Source organism: Oncorhynchus keta, chromosome 8, assembly GCF_023373465.1.
Source record: "Oncorhynchus keta strain PuntledgeMale-10-30-2019 chromosome 8, Oket_V2, whole genome shotgun sequence".
Lineage (NCBI taxonomy): Eukaryota > Metazoa > Chordata > Actinopteri > Salmoniformes > Salmonidae > Oncorhynchus > Oncorhynchus keta.
This window is the reverse complement of record NC_068428.1, coordinates 28,994,421-29,016,292: the sequence shown is the minus strand read 5'-3', so window position 1 is coordinate 29,016,292 and position 21,872 is coordinate 28,994,421. Positions and strand designations below refer to the sequence as shown.

At 43.8% G+C, this 21,872-nt stretch overlaps 1 long non-coding RNA gene across 1 annotated transcript in view; it reads right to left on the bottom strand.

Moving 5' to 3' along the window:
- Positions 1-4,437: 4,437 nt before the first annotated feature.
- The window catches only part of LOC118378903 (uncharacterized), an 88,776-nt gene continuing 71,341 nt past the window's right edge, over positions 4,438-21,872 (bottom strand). Inside the window, exon 4 of the long non-coding RNA XR_008140982.1 lies at positions 4,438-4,991. This is a non-coding gene — a long non-coding RNA (uncharacterized LOC118378903). The remainder of the gene's footprint in view (positions 4,992-21,872) is intronic.

Sequence of the window (21,872 nt, the reverse complement as noted above, 5' to 3'; positions counted from 1 at the left end):
ATAGTAGAAATGTTTAGTCTACCTATTTTATTGGGCAGATTGTTTAGAAAGAAATAGCCTATTCCAAACAGACTCTGGGACAGTTGTGGGATGATAGATCCCAAAATCATACAACCAGCAGGCCCAGGATACATAAAATAAACCTGTTAAAAAGCAATGAGGCTGATGCAACAGATCAGAAAGTTTATTCACGTTATAACCGCAGCAATGCACACAAGGCAGGAGGCGACGTGTGAATGTTCCTTCCATAATGCAATTAGTAGGACAACACCAGTGTTAAAGAGGTACTGCACATGCGAGCGGTTTCATGTGACAGATAGATAGATCTAATAGGCTAATTTGAAGCAAGGTAAGACATGTCTCATATGTATTAAAACATTCAGGTTTTAAACAATTTAAGTATATGTTTTCAGAATCCATACTGCCTCCAACTCATTGCAGTGGTGTGTGACGCGCTGATGAAGCCTGCCTTCCATTGACATTTGATGCCGCGTTCAAAACAACTGGGAACTTGGAAATCTACAACTACCGACGTCAGTGTGTTCAAGAAAACTGGGATCAAGGCCTGGGATAATTATGTTGAACGGTCATCCAACTCGGGAACTCAGGCCTCTTTGTAGAGCTCTGACTTTCCAACCTGAACTGACATCATTTAAAAAATGTATTTCACCTTTATTTAACCAGGTAGGCTAGTTGAGAACACCTTTATTTAACCAGGTAGGCTAGTTGAGAACACCTTTATTTAACCAGGTAGGCTAGTTGAGAACACCTTTATTTAACCAGGTAGGCTAGTTGAGAACACCTTTATTTAACCAGGTAGGCTAGTTGAGAACACCTTTATTTAACCAGGTAGGCTAGTTGAGAACACCTTTATTTAACCAGGTAGGCTAGTTGAGAACACCTTTATTTAACCAGGTAGGCTAGTTGAGAACACCTTTATTTAACCAGGTAGGCTAGTTGAGAACACCTTTATTTAACCAGGTAGGCTAGTTGAGAACACCTTTATTTAACCAGGTAGGCTAGTTGAGAACACCTTTATTTAACCAGGTAGGCTAGTTGAGAACACCTTTATTTAACCAGGTAGGCTAGTTGAGAACACTTTTATTTAACCAGGTAGGCTAGTTGAGAACAAGTTCTCATTTACAATGACCTGGCGAGGTCATGATTTGACCTCGTATTTTCCAGAGTTCCCAGACGTCTTGAAAGCACCACAAGATGCTACAGAAGCAGCTCTTGCACTGTCTGACAAATTTTCCAATTAAAGGCTCTGTATCTGTATAAATAACACGTGTGATAAAGACACATAACAAATATACTGTACACAGGCGGCAATTTATTTCCACTAAATTATGCAAATGAACCTATAAGCATGACCAGTCAAATGTATTTACACCGACTGTTTTTTCCATCAATGAAGAGGCTAAAAATCATTATTTTGCAATGGAATTTCTTCTTCTCTCGGCTTTAAAAAAAAGTATCTTATCTGAAGCTGGCTATTACCGACTAACGGAAATGCTGGTGTGTGTGTACGTCTTTGTGTGTGTGGGCGTGTGTGCCCTGAATAAATCAAATCAAATGTTATTTGTCACATACACATGGTTAGCAGATGTTAATGCGAGTGTAGCGAAATGCTTGTGCTTCTAGTTCCGACAATGCAGTGATAACCAACAAGTAATCTAACTAACAATTCCAAAACTACTGTCTTATACACAGTTTAAGGGGATAAAGAATATGTACATAAGGATATATGAATGAGTGATGGTACAGGGCAGCATACAGTAGATGGTATCGAGTACAGTATATACATATGAGATGAGCATGTAGACAAAGTAAACAAAGTGGCATAGTTAAAGTGGCTCGTGATACATGTATTACATAAGGATGCAGTCGATGATATAGAGTACAGTATATACGTATGCATATGAGATGAATAATATAGGGTAAGTAACATTATATAAGGTAGCATTGTTTAAAGTGGCTAGTGATATATTTACATAATTTCCCATCAATTCCCATTATTAAAGTGGCTGGAGTTGGGTCAGTGTCAATGACAGTGTGTTGGCAGCAGCCACTCAATGTTAGTGGTGGCTGTTTAACAGTCTGATGTCCTTGAGATAGAAGCTGTTTTTCAGTCTCTCGGTCCCAGCTTTGATGCACCTGTACTGACCTCGCCTTCTGGATGATAGCGGGGTGAACAGGCAGTGGCTCGGGTGGTTGATGTCCTTGATGATCTTTATGGCCTTCCTGTAACATCGGGTGGTGTAGGTGTCCTGGAGGGCAGGTAGTTTGCCCCCGGTGATAAGTTGTGCAGACCTCACTACCCTCTGGAGAGCCTTACGGTTGAGGGCGGAGCAGTTGCCGTACCAGGCGGTGATACAGCCTGCCAGGATGCTCTCGATTGTGCATCTGTAGAAGTTTGTGACTGCTTTTGGTGACAAGCCGAATTTCTTCAGCCTCCTGAGGTTGAAGAGGCGCTGCTGCGCCTTCTTCACGACGCTGTCAGTGTGAGTGGACCAATTCAGTTTGTCTGTGATGTGTATGCCGAGGAACTTAAAACTTGCTACCATCTCCACTACTGTTCCATCAATGTGGATAGGGGGGTGTTCCCTCTGCTGTTTCCTGAAGTCCACAATCATCTCCTTAGTTTTGTTGACGTTGAGTGTGAGGTTATTTTCCTGACACCACACTCAGAGGGCCCTCACCTCCTCTCTGTAGGCCGTCTCGTCGTTGTTGGTAATCAAGCCTACCACTGTTGTGTCGTCCGCAAACTTGATGATTGAGTTGGAGGCGTGCGTGGCCACGCAGTCGTGGGTGAACAGGGAGTACAGGAGAGGGCTCAGAACGCACCCTTGTGGGGCCCCCGTGTTGAGGATCAGCGGGGAGGAGATGTTGTTGCCTACCCTCACCACCTGGGGGCGGCCCGTCAGGAATTCCAGTACCCAGTTGCACAGGGCGGGGTCGAGACCCAGGGTCTCGAGCTTGATGACGAGCTTGGAGGGTACTATGGTGTTGAATGCCAAGCTGTAGTCGATGAACAGCATTCTCACATATATAACGCAATGATTTCTAAATGCCATAAAGGAGACAGCCCCTACATGTGTGTGTTTGTGTCTTCATGTCCAGCGAGAGGACCGTCATTAGGGTAGGATTATTTGTGTCACTGCTGCACAAAGACACAGAGCTACAGGCCATAGATCGAGTTTCAGGCTAACCTTGTTTGAGATGCACTAATTCTAATGGGCGCCATGTTGACACCCAAAACTCAGAGATAATGACATTCTAGTTAGGATAGAAATGGCAGTGTGTTTTATTTAAGTGATAATGCCTGAGAAGCCAGTGTTGATGATATGGCATGGGTGTTGTTACTGTAGGCCCAGACAAAGTCGAGGGCCGGCAAACCGTGCCAATATATCCTCCAAACACCGGCTTCGGGGGCATTATTCACTTTTATATAACGGGTTACCAACATATATTCAAATAATGATTGACATTTTCAAATGAATTTACTCATACTATGTCATCCTTCCATGAGATATAGTCCCGACACAAATCTAAGGTTACTACTCAAGCCAGCTGGTCGGTTCAGTTGCCAGAGACCCAGACGTTAAGTCTTTTTGTTCTGAATCTATAGAGGCGCTTGTTCAAAATGTTCCATTGCCATACTGTTTCGCAACATTGTTATCCCTTGCTTGCTAGCTAGCTAACTACGGGTAACTTACAGTCACGTCAAACAGTGCAGTCAGAATAACAGCCATGTAGCTGCATTTGCGTTTGTTTAAGCGGTTTTCTAGTGAAATTTGGATAAATCCATAACAATGAGCTAATGATACACGATTTCACCTGGCAAAGAAAATGTGCTCTCGTCAGGACACTTGTTCAGAGGAGCCAGCCAACAACACAGCTAACACAATCACTACAAACTGTAATGAATACTCTGGGAGAGTGCGGCAGGTGTTAATTTCGCCTTCGCTGAAGGCAGGAATCGTGGTCACCGGCAGGCAATGGCCATGCACAGGTAGGTTAATCAAAACTAGGACTGAAGGATATAACTGGTTCTCACAAACAAGCTAGGACAAGGCTTAGTAGAGTGAAAATGAACAATACCTCAACGGCACAAATAGAATGAACTGAACTAAATAAGGAGCTGATGAGACCAGGTGAGTAACTAACAGGTGAAATCAATGAACAAAAATGAAAGACAGGGCTACGTTCAAGAACACAAAGAAACAAGGCTACATTCAAGAGCACAAAGAAACAGAACACAAGGTTGACTAAGAAAATATATACAGAACCTTACACAAACTGAAAAGACTGCAAACTAGCTGCATTGTGTTTTGTGTTACCTGTTTTCTATTGACATTTCTTTGTATACATCCAGAAAAAGGATGCCAGCTGATTCATTATTTCGACTGGCTGAGAAAAGCTGTCTGACAGCCGGAGATTTGTTTCATTTTGTCGGAGATGCAGACAGCAAGGTTTATAAAAATCTCCGCTGTTGAAACCAAATGCTAGTCTAGTCTAAAAGAAATGGGAGATAATGCTAGTCTAAAAGAAATGGGAGATCATGTTAGTCTAAAAGAAATGGGAGAGAATGTCTCGATGTTTTTTATAGTGGAGATCAAGTTGATAAACTGTCTGGCTGGGCTGATGAGCCAGTGGATTGAGCAGTCAGATGGAACGGAGTGAATAGGCATTTCAACATCATAGCTTTAGCCGGTAGTAAACTTGTGGAATAGACACCGGCAGGAATGCGGTTTTAACCAATCAGCATCCAGGATTAGACTCACCCATTGTATAATGTAATATAATGATTAATGTCAAGTTGGTTGGAGGACAGGTTGGCAGTTGGCACTCAGTGTTTGCCAAAATGTTGATAGTTTGAGTTTGTTTCTTACCTCGTCAAACCTGTCGAATGAGGCTCCTTCCTGCATGAAGCCCGGCAGGTGCTTCTGCCAGTTAAACTCATAGGACTTAGTCATGGCTGCTTACACCTGTCGAGAGAGGGGGTGAAAGAAACACTGTGTAAAGGCAGGTTGGCCTCTTACAGGTGTCTTAACCTGGGATGTTCCAAGAAATATAATATGTGCACCACCAAATAGCCTTTCTATGTAGTGCTGGGAAAAACAGGATGTAGGCATAACCAGTCCATCCCACCGAGCAGAGCAGACTGTTACCACTTAGAATGCACACGTTTTGTTTTACGGCACCTGTCACGAGACAATGCATTTTATTATTAGCAATGACAGCTCACAGAAATAGCCACGAATGACATCAAACCTGAACGTGTCAGGTTGTCTGTGTGAGTGTGAGAGTGTGTGTGCGGTGAGATACTAAGACAAAAGAATAGACCTGCAAATGAACTTGGCATGTGAATTAATTTTACTTGTCCCTGGGGGCCTCTCCCTCTCTGTCGGTGTACAGTGTGTGTGTGTGTGTGTGTGTGTGTGTGTGTGTGTGTGTGTGTGTGTGTGTGTAGTGTTGCCCTCTAACACATTGAACTCTTCCCATCTATGAATTAATCATTTGTAACATGTCTATAACTGCATCAGTAAGGAGGGTTATATCTGGATCAGACAAACTGTCAACTATGATTTTTCAGAAGGGCTGAGATATGTAGGATATGTACAGTGCATTCCAAAAGTATCTAGACCTCTTGACTTTTTCCACATTTTGTTACGTTACAGCTTTATTCTAAAATTGATTTAAAAATAATAAATTGCACAAAGAAAACCTGAAAAATCACATTTACATAAGTATTCAGACCCTTTGTTGAAGCACCTTTGGCAGTGACTACAGTATTGTGTCTTCTTGGGTATGACGCTACAAGCTTGGCAACACCTGTATTTGAGGAGTTTCTCACATTTCTCTCTGCAGATCCTCTCAAGCTCTGTCAGGTTGGATGGGGAACTTTGTGCACAGCTATTTTCAGGTCTCTCCAGAGAAGTTCAATCGGGCTCTGGCTCGGCCACCCAAGGACATTCAGAGACTTGCCCCCGAAGCCACTCCTGCATTGTCTTGGCTTCCTGTTGGAAGGTGAACCTTCGCCCCAGTCTGAGGTCCTGAGCGCTCTGGAGCAGGTTTTCATCAAGGATATCTCTGTACTTTGCTCCGTTCATCTTTGCCTCGACCCTGACTAGTCTCCCAGTCCCTGCCGCTGAAAAACATCCCCACAGCATGATGATGCCACCACCAAGCTTCACCGTAGGGATGGTGCCAGGTTTTCTCCAGACGTGACGCTTGGCATTCAGGCCAAAGTGTTCAATTTTGGTTTCATCAGACCAGAGAATCTTGTTTCTCATGATCTGAGAGTCTTTATGCGCCTTTTGGCAAACTGCAAGTGGGCTGTCATGTGTCTTTTACTGAGGAGTGACTTCCGTCTGGTCACTCTACCATAAAGGCCAGGTTGGTGTAGTGCTGCAGAGATGGTTGTCCTTCTGGAAGGTTCTAGTATCTCCACAGAGGAACTCAAGAGGTCTGTCATAGTGACCATGGGTTCTTGGTCACCTCCCTGACCAAGACCCTTCTCCCCCGATTTCTCAGTTTGGCTAGGCAGCCAGCTCTAGGAAGAGTCTTGGTGGTTCCAAACTTGATCCATTTAAGAATGATGGAAGCCACTGTGTTCTTGGGGACCTTCAATACTGCAGACATTGTTTGGTACCCTTCCCCAGATCTGTGCCTCGACAGAATGCTGTCTCGGAGCTCTACGGACAATTCCTTTGACCTCATTTTTGATCTGACATGCACTGTCAACTGTGGGACCTTATATAGACAGGGTGTGTACCTTTCCAAATCAGGTCCAATCAATTGAATTTACCACAGGTGGACTCATATCAAGTTGTCGAAAACATCTATAGGATGATCAATGGAAACAGGATGTACCTGAGCTAAATTTCGAGTCTCATAGCAAAGGGTCTGAATCTTTACTGAGGAAAATTTTTAATTTAATCAATTTTAGAGTTAAGGCTGTAATGTAACAAAATGTGGAAAAAGTCAAGGGGTCTGAATACTTTTCGAAGGCATCATAATGTGTCTCAATAAAAGTATGTGCATGTTGAGTGTATTTCCATGAGAAGTGCTGTGTGCTTAGAAAAGGATACAGTTGATGTGAGTAATGACTGTGTGTACGAGGGTGCGTGCGTGAGAGAGTGTGTGCATGCGCACGTGTGTGTTGAGGCCACGGAACAGATACAGATCACAGAATAATGACAGAGTAATTTCTTCTCTCTAGTAGGGAGAGGGAAGGAAGCTGGATGTTGATGAGAAAGAATGGGAGAGTGACAGAACGAGGGAGATGAAAGAAGGGGGAGAGACAGAGAGAGTCAGCTGAGCATGACAGAATTTGGGAGAGGCGAGTGGCTGTGTGTGTGTGTGTGTGTGTGTGTGTGTGTGTGTGTGTGTGTGTGTGTGTGTGTATGCCTTCGTGTTCTGTGTTTGATGTCAGGTACACAGATCTGAGACCATAGCAACACACTGTGCATCAAAACACCCTCTACCCCTTCTGAAATACAGCAACACGAGTTTGATTCAATTGCCAAACTGTACACATGGGGTGTTTCTCAAAATTATTACTGCCGTACTCCGAGCATTCAAATTTGTGACGGAAATTGGGTAATTAGTATGCTTATTGGTCATAGTATGGATAAAGTTAGTATGCCAAAAGTTCCCGGATGTCGTACTACATTTGCCAAAATACGATTTATACAAGAAGTCGACACTATTTCCATGCTTTTAGGGCCCATAATGCATTTCTTCATAAAATGGGCGTGGATTCACATTGTTTTCAGATTTTAAGAAAATGGCAGAAAATATGTAGCCGAAGCCCAATGAGAGCGGATACAAATTCATTCCTTTAACTAATTATGACAAATGTTAAGAAAAATGTTGAGCAATGTAATAAAGTAATGACTTTTCAAATAAGTTACATTACACGTTATGTTGGCTGACAATTTGTTAGCTACACTATCCTTATGAACCACATAGCATATCATTACAGCAGTATGTACCGGTTATGTTAGCTCAAAATTACCAGTATATTAACTATATGCTATCTAAGTAACTACCCACCGTTTATTGGCCTGATTAATCCCATAATTCTTAGTTTAGCTAAGTGGTATAGTCGTTGTAGGTTCTCAATGGACATTCTGGTGCTTTCGCTCTGGCTATCTACTCTGATTTCAGAGCCCTCTCGTCTGAGTACCAGAGCACAGAATAACTGATGGATTTACAAAGGCACAACACCCGTTGAATATATGGCCGGGGTTACTAAACATTGGTAAAAAAAGTACTTCAATTGTTGCCAGCAGCACAGTTAGTCACCAACGCTCTGGATAACATGAAAACTGCCTAACCAGCTCTGCTAGAGCGAGTAAAATGGTCAGAGTGAGGTGTTCTCTCATTTGTGTCTGGAAGTAGCTGGCAAGCTAGCCAACGTTAGCTAGTTAGCTCAGGTGCTTGACTGCCGCTGTGAGGCCAGAACGCTCGGATCAACCCTCGGCCAGAACGTCCAGTGTGCGCTCTAAACGCTCCAAGAGCGAACTTATGAACGGACAATATGACAACGCACTGAATTTACAAATGCTCAGAGCTCACTCTGAGCGCTCTCTGGTACTCCAGATTGTATTTAAGAACACAACATAAGTTGTAAAATGTCTAGCTAGTAATTTGTTATGTTAAAAAGCTAGCAAGAAGTTGCATAGCAACAGCATCAACTTTCGGTAGACAGGCGAAGCTCTAGTACACTCAACTGAAAGGAAAACGTTGGTTTACAGTATACAAAAATGATCTAATGGTATGTAGTATATTCTCATTAAGTATGTAGTATAGAGTATGTTAGTATGGGTATTCGAACACAGCTGCTGACTTTGAAATTAAATGTTAACTATACACATTTCATGCTGCCTGACTACAATATTTTATCTTGATACGTTAATAAATACATGCAGTGTATATTTTTGCATTTTTACCTGCCTACAATACCCAATAGTGTGAGTAAATTGCAAGCCCATAGTAAGTCAATAGGGCTAACTGGCTAGCTACTACTGTTACCTAGTAAGATAGCCACAAATAATTGTTAGCTGGCTAGCTATCCACGAAGAATTGACATCTACCTTGCATAGTTTTAGGTAATTTATCTGGTTAGCTAAATTAGTATGATTCACATATAGATAGCTGAGAATTATGAAGTAAAATGTTTACTTTGTGTATATCTAGTTTTTTCTCTATTGTTGACATTGTCCTGGTTGGAAGAAGGTTCAGTGAATGGGGGAGGGGCAGTGTGAGGTAATACAGTAAGGGGAGTGCGAGTGCTTCTCAAATGCAATGTTTTATGTATTCTCCACACTCTCGTCCTCACAAGAACGTAGTAGGTGTGGTAGTAGGTAGTAGTTATGAGGTAGTAGGTGGTAGGTGTGTGGTAGTAGCAGCATACCACCCTACATCCCACTGCTGGCTTGCCTCTGAAGCTAAGCAGGGTTGGTCCTGGTCAGTCCCTGGATGGGAGACCAGATGCTACTGGAAGTGGTGTGGGGACAAACTAACCCTGATTCATTTGACCATCCTACCCATGCTAGATTATGGAGATTAAATGTATAGATCGGCAGGTAAGGGTGCTCTCGAGCGGCAATATGTTCTTTACCATTCGGCCATCAGATTTGGCACTAATGCTCCTTATAGGACACATCACTGCACTCTATACTCTTCTGTAAACTGGTCATCTCTGTATACCTGTTGCAAGACCCACTGGTTGATGCTTATTTGTAAAACCCTCTTAGGCCTCACTCCCCCCTATCTGAGATATCTACTGCAGCCCTCATTCTCCACATACAACACCCGTTCTGCCAGTCACATTCTGTTAAAGGTCCCCAAAGCACACACATGCCTGAGTCGCTCCTCTTTTCAGTTCGCTGCAGCTAGTGACTGGAACAGGCTGCAACAAACACTCAAACTGGACAGTTTTATCTCAATCTCTTCATTCAAAGACTCAATCATGGATACTCTTACTGACAGTTGTGGCTGCGTGGTGTATTGTTGTCTCTATCTTCTTGCCCTTTGTGCTGTTGTCTGTGCCCAATCATTTTTGTCCCATGTTTTATGCTGGTACCATATTGGCCTGCTGCCATGTTGTGTTGCTGCCATGTTGTGTTGCTGCCATGCTGTGTTGTCATGTGCTGCTGCCATGCTATGTTGTTGTCTTAGGTCTCTCTTTATGTAGTGTTGTGGTGTCTCTTGTGGTGATGTGTGTTTTGTCCTATTTTATTTAAAAACATTTAATCCCAGCCCCCGTCCCGGCAGGAGGCCTTTTGCCTTTTGGTAGATCATCATTGTAAATAAGAATTTGTTCTTAACTGACTTGTCTAGTTAAATAAAAAAATAAAAACAAATCTGTATACTGGTGGTGTAACAGCCATTGTTGGTGATAGAAGGTGAGGACCAATGCGCAGCGTGGTCAGTGTCCATATTGATTTAATAAAACAATTGAACACTGAAACAAAACAATAAAGCGCCAACGAACAAACCGAAACAGTCCTGTACGGTGAATACACAAAACACAGAACAGAAAATAATCACCCACAACTCAAGGGTGAAAAAACAGGCTGCCTAAGTATGGTTCTCAATCAGGGACAACGATTGACAGCTGCCTCTGATTGAGAACCATACCAGGCCAAACATAGAAATCCCAAATCATAGAAAAAAGAACAGACTGCCCACCCCAATTCACGCCTTGACTATACTAAAACAAAGACAAAAACAAAGGAACTAAGGTCAGAACGTGACAGGTGGGCCAGGCCCATCAAACACATCCCTCTACCATCTGTGATGTCCAACCAGGGGACTGCATTGGCAGATGTATTCTTCCAGTTGAGATCTGTTGAAAGGCAGTGCTGTCAAGACTGAATATCTATCGGAAAATAGCAAAAAATACAGAATATGCCATTGAAAATACTGCAATATTTCAAAACAATCCTAAATATCCAATATTGTGGCTGGGCTTTCGGTATTACTTCTGTCAACGGCAGTCTATTCCATTACTAAATCATTCCCTCCATAACAACAATCTCCACCATCCATACACATGTTCTTCTCCTGAAGAACAGAGCGTCCTGGCAATGCCAACCCCTGGTGACCCCTGCTTGGTGAACTCTTGACAGTGAGATAATTATGTTAGATAACTCTGTGTCCCCCAGGCCGAGGGCTCCCCTGTCGCTAGGCATAGTCTAATATGGCTGCTAGGGTAACACCCATCGGAACGCTCCCTCACCTCATAAACCCAAATGAAGTGCCTGGTCCTGGTGAGGAGCCAATGGGGCGCTGCAGCACTGGGGTGGCAGGGGAACATGGAAACAAGATCCTGTCCTGACTAGGAGGGAATAACCAAACCAACACACAAGGCTACCTGGAACTCTATCCTAGAGTTCAGAGATGCCGGCCCAGGGATGGCACAGGGATGGCCCAGGTATGGCACAGGGATGGCACGAGGACGGCAGCAGGGACACCTCACACCAGCCTGACCTAACTAGTGAGGAGCGTTCCAACACAGAGGTATCACGGGTATAGCTGCCACACAGGGGTGGCATGGGGACATGAGGTCAGGGACACCTCATACCTGCCAGACCTGACTGGTGAGGAGCACTCCCACACAGGGGTGGCATGGGGGAATTAGGAAGGGGACACCTCATACCTGCCAGACCTGACTGGTGAGGAGCACTCCCACACAGGGGTGGCATGGGGGAATTAGGAAGGGGACACCTCATACCTGCCAGACCTGACTGGTGAGGAGCACTCCCACACAGGGGTGGCATGGGGGAATTAGGAAGGGGACACCTCATACCTGCCAGACCTGACTGGTGAGGAGCACTCCCACACAGGGGTGGCATGGGGAATTAGGAAGGGGACACCTCATACCTGCCAGACCTGACTGGTGAGGAGCACTCCCACACAGGGGTGGCATGGGGGAATTAGGAAGGGGACACCTCATACCTGCCAGACCTGACTGGTGAGGAGCACTCCCACACAGGGGTGGCATGGGGGAATTAGGAAGGGGACACCTCATACCTGCCAGACCTGACTGGTGAGGAGCACTCCCACACAGGGGTGGCATGGGGGAATTAGGAAGGGGACACCTCATACCTGCCAGACCTGACTGGTGAGGAGCACTCCCACACAGGGGTGGCATGGGGAATTAGGAAGGGGACACCTCATACCTGCCAGACCTGACTGGTGAGGAGCACTCCCACACAGGGGTGGCATGGGGGAATTAGGAAGGGGACACCTCATACCTGCCAGACCTGACTGGTGAGGAGCACTCCCACACAGGGGTGGCATGGGGGAATTAGGAAGGGGACACCTCATACCTGCCAGACCTGACTGGTGAGGAGCACTCCCACACAGGGGGGCATGGGGGAATTAGGAAGGGGACCCACACAGGGGTGGCATGGGGGAAATAGGAAGGGGACACCTCATACCTGCCAGACCTGACTGGTGAGGAGCACTCCCACACAGGGGTGGCATGGGGGAATTAGGAAGGGGACACCTCATACCTGCCAGACCTGACTGGTGAGGAGCACTCCCACACAGGGGTGGCATGGGGGAATTAGGAAGGGGACACCTCATACCTGCCAGACCTGACTGGTGAGGAGCACTCCCACACAGGGGTGGCATGGGGGAAATAGGAAGGGGACACCTCATACCTGCCAGACCTGACTGGTGAGGAGCACTCCCACACAGGGGTGGCATGGGGGAATTAGGAAGGGGACACCTCATACCTGCCAGACCTGACTGGTGAGGAGCACTCCCACACAGGGGTGGCATGGGGGAATTAGGAAGGGGACACCTCATACCTGCCAGACCTGACTGGTGAGGAGCACTCCCACACAGGGGTGGCATGGGGGAAATAGGAAGGGGACACCTCATACCTGCCAGACCTGACTGGTGAGGAGCACTCCCACACAGGGGTGGCATGGGGGAATTAGGAAGGGGACACCTCATACCTGCCAGACCTGACTGGTGAGGAGCACTCCCACACAGGGGTGGCATGGGGGAATTAGGAAGGGGACACCTCATACCTGCCAGACCTGACTGGTGAGGAGCACTCCCACACAGGGGTGGCATGGGGGAATTAGGAAGGGGACACCTCATACCTGCCAGACCTGACTGGTGAGGAGCACTCCCACACAGGGGTGGCATGGGGGAATTAGGAAGGGGACACCTCATACCTGCCAGAGGAAGAATAACATAAGTAACACCTTCAAACTGTAAAGGTTTGAGCTACTCTTCAATTAGATGCTCTGAGTCTGACCAAGGTCATCACTGACCGAAACCTTAGCCAATCTAACCATTGACATTACATCTGAGGTCTGTGTAGTCTCCTTTTCACTCTGATATTTTCTTCTGCACCTTTACTTAGCCTAATGGTCAGTTTGCAGCAAGTCATAAAGTGAGGACACATTTGTAAGTCGCTCTGGATAAGAGCGTCTGCTAAATGACTTAAATGTAAATGTAAATGTACCAGAAAAAGATGACAGGGTATTTTATAATCATAAAGTATTCGGTGGCATCTTAGGAAACTGCCAAACGAATCAAGGTGGTGGTGACCCCTGGAATAGAAGACGGGAATAGAAGAGACAAGGCCGATGAACAGAAGGAACAGAAAGAATAAATGAATGAGATTGAAAGTAAAATATTTGGTCTACTATGTAGACAAAAGAGTTTAGCTCTAACCAGCACCTGACAGTTCCAATCCATCATCAGAGGTCTAAATACAACGAGACCTGGGTTCAAATACTATTTGAAATAATTTCAGCTGGGCTTCATTGCGCTTGCCTGGCGGAATGGACCAATATGACAGTCGCACAAGTATTTTAAAGATTTTGAATAGTATTTGAACCCAGTTCTGATTCTATCATTTCTGTCCTCGACACAATGGGAACTGTGACCCCTCCTAACCCTGATCCTTAACCCTGTAATAAACCCCTGACCCTAGTGTCTTTATGCACAGTAGATCTATTCTATTTGAAGTGTTATTGCTTTGTGTTGACATATGCTAGTCCCCGTTACTATGGTACACTGTTCAGGCCTCATCATCCTAAGGCTGCGTTTACACAGGCAGCCCAATTCTGATCCTTTCCCACTAACATTTCTGGCATAATGCCAATTAATCTGATCCATTAAATCAATCTAATAAAAACCAATATACAAAACAATAACTCACGGGTCTCGGGTATATGTCATTTTAACTGTCCGGAATGGCCCCTACAGATCAGAACGGGACTGCTGTAGTAAAGAGAGAGAGAGAGTTTTATCATTTATGCTGCTGCTCTTGCTTTTCACGTGAGTGGAGTGTTGCGAGTGTAGCTTGTTGTTGGCCAATCATGAGTCATCAAAGCAGCAATAGGCTACAGTCATAGATCCTCGTTCCGTGTGTGGAAAAAGTTAGGAGATATCTAATCAACAGAAAAAGTTAGATGTCTAATCAACAGAAAAAGTTAGGAGATGTCTAATCAACAGAAAAAGTTAGGAGATGTCTAATCAACAGAAAAAGTTAGGAGATATCTAATCAACAGAAAAAGTTAGGAGATGTCTAATCAACAGAAAAAGTTAGGAGATATCTAATCAACAGAAAAAGTTAGGAGATGTCTAATCAAAAAAGTTAGGAGATATCTAATCAACAGAAAAAGTTAGGAGATGTCTAATCAACAGAAAAAGTTAGGAGATATCTAATCAACAGAAAAAGTTAGGAGATGTCTAATCAACAGAAAAAGTTAGGAGATATCTAATCAACAGAAAAAGTTAGGAGATGTCTAATCAACAGAAAAAGTTAGGAGATATCTAATCAACAGAAAAAGTTAGGAGATGTCTAATCAACAGAAAAAGTTAGGAGATATCTAATCAACGGAAAAAGTTAGGAGATATCTAATCAACAGAAAAAGTTAGGAGATATCTAATCAACAGAAAAAGTTAGGAGATATCTAATCAACGGAAAAAGTTAGGAGATATCTAATCAACGGAAAAAGTTAGGAGATGTCTAATCAATGGAAGAAGTTAGGAGATATCTAATCAACGGAAAAAGGAATTAAAATGACGGAATTAAAAGGTATCCCTTTCCTTCAATCAATTGACCAAATCACCCTCTATTGGCCTCATGGGTGGAATGTTAATGATTATTTAAAAGAAACCGCTGATGTATATAAACACTTTGTTGTAGGCTACTATTTACTAGTTAACAGAACATCATGTACGTCATTTCAAATATATTCACCTCACCCAGTATTGTAATCAAAACTTACCAGAAAGCATGTAGTCCTTGGCTCAGACAGCGTGGGCTCAATAGCATCTCATTAGTGTGCAAGATCTTGAGAATCAGCTGCACATGTGATGGAAGAATGCACTGTGCATGCAGAGGGTTGCAATTCCATTGAATTGGGGATAGTTTAACCAAAATATGTCACAAGACCTAGAATTGCCTTATGTGTATCCCACTTTTTTGATGAATTTAAGCAAAATTCCCCAAATTCCAGGTTTTAACTTCAATTGAAAGTTTCCGACCCTTTGCAACTCTTGTCCACTCCATCTAATAGTCCACTCCATCTAATAGTCCACTCCATCTAATAGTCCACTCCATCTAATAGTCCACTCCATCTAATAGTCCACTCCATCTAATAGTCCATCTATCAGTCCACTCAATCTATGAATCCACTCCATTTAATACGCCATCTATTAGTCCACTCGATCTAATGGTCCACTCCATCTAATAGTCCACTCCATCTAATAGTCCACTCCATCTAATAGTCCACTCCATCTAATAGTCCACTCCATCTAATAGTCCACTCCATCTAATAGTCCATCTATCAGTCCACTCAATCTATGAATCCACTCCATTTAATACGCCATCTATTAGTCCACTCGATCTAATGGTCCACTCCATCTAATAGTCCATCTATCAGTCCACTCCATCTATGAATCCACTCCATTTAATACGCCATCTATTAGTCCACTCGATCTATTAGTCCACTCGATCTATTAGTCCACTCCATCTATTAGTCCACTCCATCTATTAGTCCACTCCATCTAATAGTCCATCTATCAGTCCACTCCATCTATGAATCCACTCCATTTAATACACCATCTAATAGTCCACTCCATCTAATAGTCCACTCCATCTATGAATCCACTCCATTTAATACACCATCTATTATTCTACTCCATCTAATAGTCCACTCCATCTAATAGTCCACTCCATCTATTGGTCCACTCCATCTATTGGTCCACTCCATCTAATGGTCCACTCCATCTAATGGTCCACTCCATCTAATGGTCCACTCCATCTAATGGTCCACTCCATCTAATGGTCCACTCCATCTAATAGTCCACTCCATCTAATAGTCCACTCCATCTAATAGTCCACTCCATCTAATAGTCCACTCCATCTAATAGTCCACTCCATCTAATAGTCCACTCCATCTAATGGTCCACTCCATCTATTGGTCCACTCCATCTATTGGTCCACTCCATCTATTGGTCCACTCCATCTATTGGTCCACTCCATCTATTGGTCCACTCCATCTATTGGTCCACTCCATCTATTGGTCCACTCCATCTATTAGTCCACTCCATCTAATGGTCCACTCCATCTAATGGTCCACTCCATCTAATGGTCCACTCCATCTAATGGTCCACTCCATCTATTGGTCCACTCCATCTATTGGTCCACTCCATCTAATGGTCCACTCCATCTAATGGTCCACTCCATCTAATGGTCCACTCCATCTATCAGTCCACTCCATCTATGACTCCACTCCATCTATGACTCCACTCCATCTATTAGTCCACTCCATCTATTAGTCCACTCCATCTTTTAGTCCACTCCATCTTTTAGTCCACTCCATCTAACGGTCCACTCCGTCTATCAGTCCCTCCGTCTATCAGTCCCTCCGTCTATCAGTCCACTCCGTCTATCAGTCCACTCCGTCTATCAGTCCACTCCGTCTATCAGTCCACTCCGTCTATCGGGCCCCGCCATCTAATAGTCCACTCCATCTATCAGTCCACTCCATCTATCAGTCCACTCCATCTAATGGTCCACTCCATCTAATGGTCCACTCCATCTATCAGTCCACTCCATCTATGACTCCACTCCATCTAATAGTCCACTCCATCTAATAGTCCACTCCATCTATCAGTCCACTCCATCTAATGGTCCACTCCATCTATCAGTCCACTCCATCTATCAGTCCACTCCATCTAATGGTCCACTCCATCTATCAGTCCACTCCATCTAATGGTCCACTCCATCTATCAGTCCACTCCATCTAATAGTCCACTCCATCTATCAGTCCACTCCATCTATCAGTCCACTCCATCTATCAGTCCACTCCATCTAATAGTCCACTCCATCTATCAGTCCACTCCATCTATCAGTCCACTCCATCTAATGGTCCACTCCATCTATCAGTCCACTCCATCTATGACTCCACTCCATTTAAAAGTCCACATCATCCATATCCTCAAATGACTTCTCTATTTCACATTCATAATGCTTCTAAAATAGAAATATTATTGATTTATTTGATAGGAACTATTTAATTCTGAAGAGTCAGATGCATTGTGCTAAACAATGACAGTTTGTTGAAGCTTGACACATTATAGGCAGTATGTTCTTCTGTAGTAGCAAGGTTGTTCTGCCCCAATAGAACTCTAGCATGAGTTGAGATTGCCCTTGTGTGTAAACAGAACACACCCTTTAAAGTGTACAATCTCCGGCATGGGTAACCGCTAACCAGGATACACACATGCCATTCACATCCCTAAGCCCTGTATTTATTTTATTTTACCAGGTAAGTTGACTGAGAACACATTCTCTTTACAGCAACAACCTGGGGAGTACTTACAGGGGAGAGGGATGAAAGAGCCAATTGTAAGCTGGGGATGATATGAGGGACAGCTTGGGAATTTAGCCAGGACACCAGGGTTAACACCCATACTATTACAATATTACAATAATAATAATTTAACGTCCCATCCGAAAGACAGCACCCTACACAGGGCAGTATCACGGCCCTGGTATAATACACCATTGTACTATTGTAAAGTGGCTGTTCCACTGGATGTCATAAGGTGAATGCACCAATTTGTAAGTCGCTCTGGATAAGAGCGTCTGCTAAAGGACTTAAATGTAAAATGTAAATGTATCGGCTACGCCATACTGTACACATGTCAGAGTATGCCTGCCATGACAACAATGATGCTAGATTAGAACACATCTCTCAGGCCATATCTCAGGGGAACAGTGAGGGAACAGTGGGGGAGACCGGAGGGAGCACGACCCAGGAGCCAACACTAAGGTCAGATCAGGGAGGTGTGTGTGTGTAGCCTGGGGAGAGAACATTGTGCATTGTGTGTGTGTAGCCTGGGGAGAGAACATTGTGCATTGTGTGTGTGTAGCCTGGGGAGAGAACATTGTGCATTGTGTGTGTGTAGCCTGGGGAGAGAACATTGTGCATTGTGTGTGTGTAGCCTGGGGAGAGAACATTGTGCATTGTGTGTGTGTAGCCTGGGGAGAGAACATTGTGCATTGTGTGTGTGTAGCCTGGGGAGAGAACATTGTGCATTGTGTGTGTGTAGCCTGGGGAGAGAACATTGTGCATTGTGTGTGTGTAGCCTGGGGAGAGAACATTGTGCATTGTGTGTGTGTAGCCTGGGGAGAGAACATTGTGCATTGTGTGTGTGTAGCCTGGGGAGAGAACATTGTGCATTGTGTGTGTGTAGCCTGGGGAGAGAACATTGTGCATTGTGTGTGTGTAGCCTGGGGAGAGAACATCGTGCATTGTGTGTGTGTAGCCTGGGGAGAGAACATTGTGCATTGTGTGTGTGTAGCCTGGGGAGAGAACATTGTGTGTGTGTGCACTAGAGGTCTTCACGGGTTCAAAAAGTTGGAGCCGTTCCGAAATGGTCCTGGGACTTTCCCACCCAGACCCGATATACATACATACATTTTTTTTTAAATATAATGTTAATGTTAATGTTTGCCTACTGTATCATAACAATATCCCTGGCAATCAGGAAAGATGTTACCATAAAGTGTCAGTGTTTACTTAGGCCGTAAGTGGCCATTAATTCAGCAGGAAACAACGGGAGAGAGGCTTGCAGTGTGATACACTAGTTTTATGGCTCCCATAACAACTGATTGTCTGTGCAATAAACAGAAATAACCACAAAATCAATGTCTCAGTACCAACATGTGTGTGTGTGTGTGTGTGTGTGTGTCATCCAGTTCTTTATGTCATTTAGCCACTTAACAAAAGAGTATACAAGAGAGGCTGAGCCCAATTAAGAAGAGTAAACACACACTTTATCGATAGGATGAAGATCTGGTGTGTGTGTGCGTGTGCGTGTGCGTGTGTGTGCGTGTGTGTGTATATGGAGTGTTTGTGTTTAACTAGTGTGTTTGTGTTTAACTCGTGCCCCTTAACGTTATTGAGACCAATCCAACCTGTTCTGTAAGACACAGATTTAGGATCAAATCCTAACCTTCACTCCACAAACTCTCACAGTCTCAATTTAGAATCAGAAGTTTGTCCATAAATATCACATTTAGAAGGTTAAGTTTAGGCATTCATTCTGAATGGTTAAGGTAAGGGTTAAGGTGTGGGATAGGGTTATGAATGGTTAACATAAGGGTTAAGGTTTGGGATGGGGTTATGAATGGTTAAGGTTTAGGATAGGGTTATGAATGGTTAACATAAGGGTTAAGGTTTGGGATGGGGTTATGAATGGTTAAGGTAAGGGTTAAGGTTTAGGATAGGGTTATGAATGGTTAAGGTTTAGGATAGGGTTATGAATGGTTAAGGTAAGGGTTAAGGTTTAGGATAGGGTTATGAATGGTTAAGGTAAGGGTTAAGGTTTGGGATAGGGTTATGAATGGTTAAGGTTTAGGATAGGGTTATGAATGGTTAAGGTAAGGGTTAAGGTGTGGGATATGGTTATGAATGGTTAAGGTAAGGGTTAAGGTTTAGGATAGGGTTATGAATGGTTAAGGTAAGGGTTAAGGTTTAGGATAGGGTTATGAATGGTTAAGGTAAGGGTTAAGGTTTGGGATAGGGTTATGAATGGTTAAGGTAAGGGTTAAGGTTTAGGATAGGGTTATGAATGGTTAAGGTAAGGGTTAAGGTTTAAGATGGGGTTATGAATGGTTAAGGTAAGGGTTAAGGTTTAGGATAGGGTTATGAATGGTTAAGGTAAGGGTTAAGGTTTGGGATAGGGTTATGAATGGTTAAGGTAAGGGTTAAGGTTTAGGATAGGGTTATGAATGGTTAAGGTAAGGGTTAAGGTTTAGGATAGGGTTATGAATGGTTAAGGTAAGGGTTAAGGTTTAGGATAGGGTCATGAATGGTTAAGGTAAGGGTTAAGGTTTAGGATAGGGTCATGAATGGTTAAGGTAAGGGTTAAGGTTTAGGATAGGGTTATGAATGGTTAAGGTAAGGGTTAAGGTTTAGGATAGGGTTATGAATGGTTAAGGTAAGGGTTAAGGTTTAGGATAGCGTTATGAATGGTTAAGGTAAGGGTTAAGGTTTAGGATAGGGTTATGAATGGTTAAGGTAAGGGTTAAGGTTTAGGATAGGGTTATGAATGGTTAAGGTAAGGGTTAAGGTGTGGGATAGGGTTAAAACTACAAAATAAAATTGATTGCCTAGCACTGGGTTTGAACATGTGACCCACGTGGCCCATCCGCCATCCCCAAGGCCCTAGCAAACCGAATTTGAACTTAGGTCAATGTCTGGGTGACCTAAGATCCATGTGGCATATAGAGAGAAACAGGTCAGATGAGCTATGGTAAGTCAAACAGAAGAGCAGGGAGGGGAGGGAGAGGAGGAGAAAGGAGGAGGAGTGGAGGGGGAGAAGAGGAGATGAGAAGAGTGGGAGGAGGAAGAGGTGAGCTGTTAAAATTTAGCTCACATCAATTACTCCACATTTCAGCTCCTCTCTTCTGTGTGTCTGAGTGTCATCTGAGGTTTCTCTGATCCCTCAGGCTCTCCCTCTCTGGGCTCTCTCTCTGTGTGTGTGTGTGTGTGTGTGTGTGTGTGTGTGTGTGTGTGTGTGTGTGTGTGTGTGTGTGTGTGTGTGTGTGTGTGTGTGTGTGTGTGTGTGTGTGAGGATCCCCTTCAGAGCTCTGGCTTACAGGGGACTGGAGAAAGGAGCTAGTGTAGTACAGGACTATGATACAGAGCTAATATGATCCGCTTTACACAAGGCCCATTCTATCTAGAGAGGATACAGAGGCCACAGTAGGAACATTTAGATTTAGAAATGATAGGAGCAAGAAATGTATCACTTCTTCAGTCTTAAGCCTGTCGCATGTTTCCCAGTCAAAACAGTTTGCGCATATATTATGACAACATTTTGTTGTTTTTCTTTGTTTTTGTGTTCGGCGGGGGGGTTTTCTGGCTGTTTGCGCATGCTTTTTATTTTCTTGAGGCATGTCGAAGTTTGGTAGCCGAAGTCTACACCCCTTCGTCGGTGATGGGTCAACAGTACTACTCCTAGTAGGAGTGGGAACTATGGACAGGATTCTTCAATGAAGTGTTTGTTGTCATTCAACCAGACAACTAGTTTTCATGCACATTTTTTACCTTGAGAAATACTGCAACAAACATCCTAGTTAGATGTCAAAATGAATTATTTCTTGATTTATCTAAGATTCATTCTGACTATTTTGAGGAAGTGTATACCGGCTATGTTGATGCTGAAGCGTCTCAAGACGGACAAACAGTAATATTGTTGTTTTTCAAGCTAACTTCTTTTAAGGCAGTATGCGATGCACAGACGTTTGCTTCTCATAGACGAGTTCTGCTAGAAGCAAACCCTACCTAGTATGTGGGCGC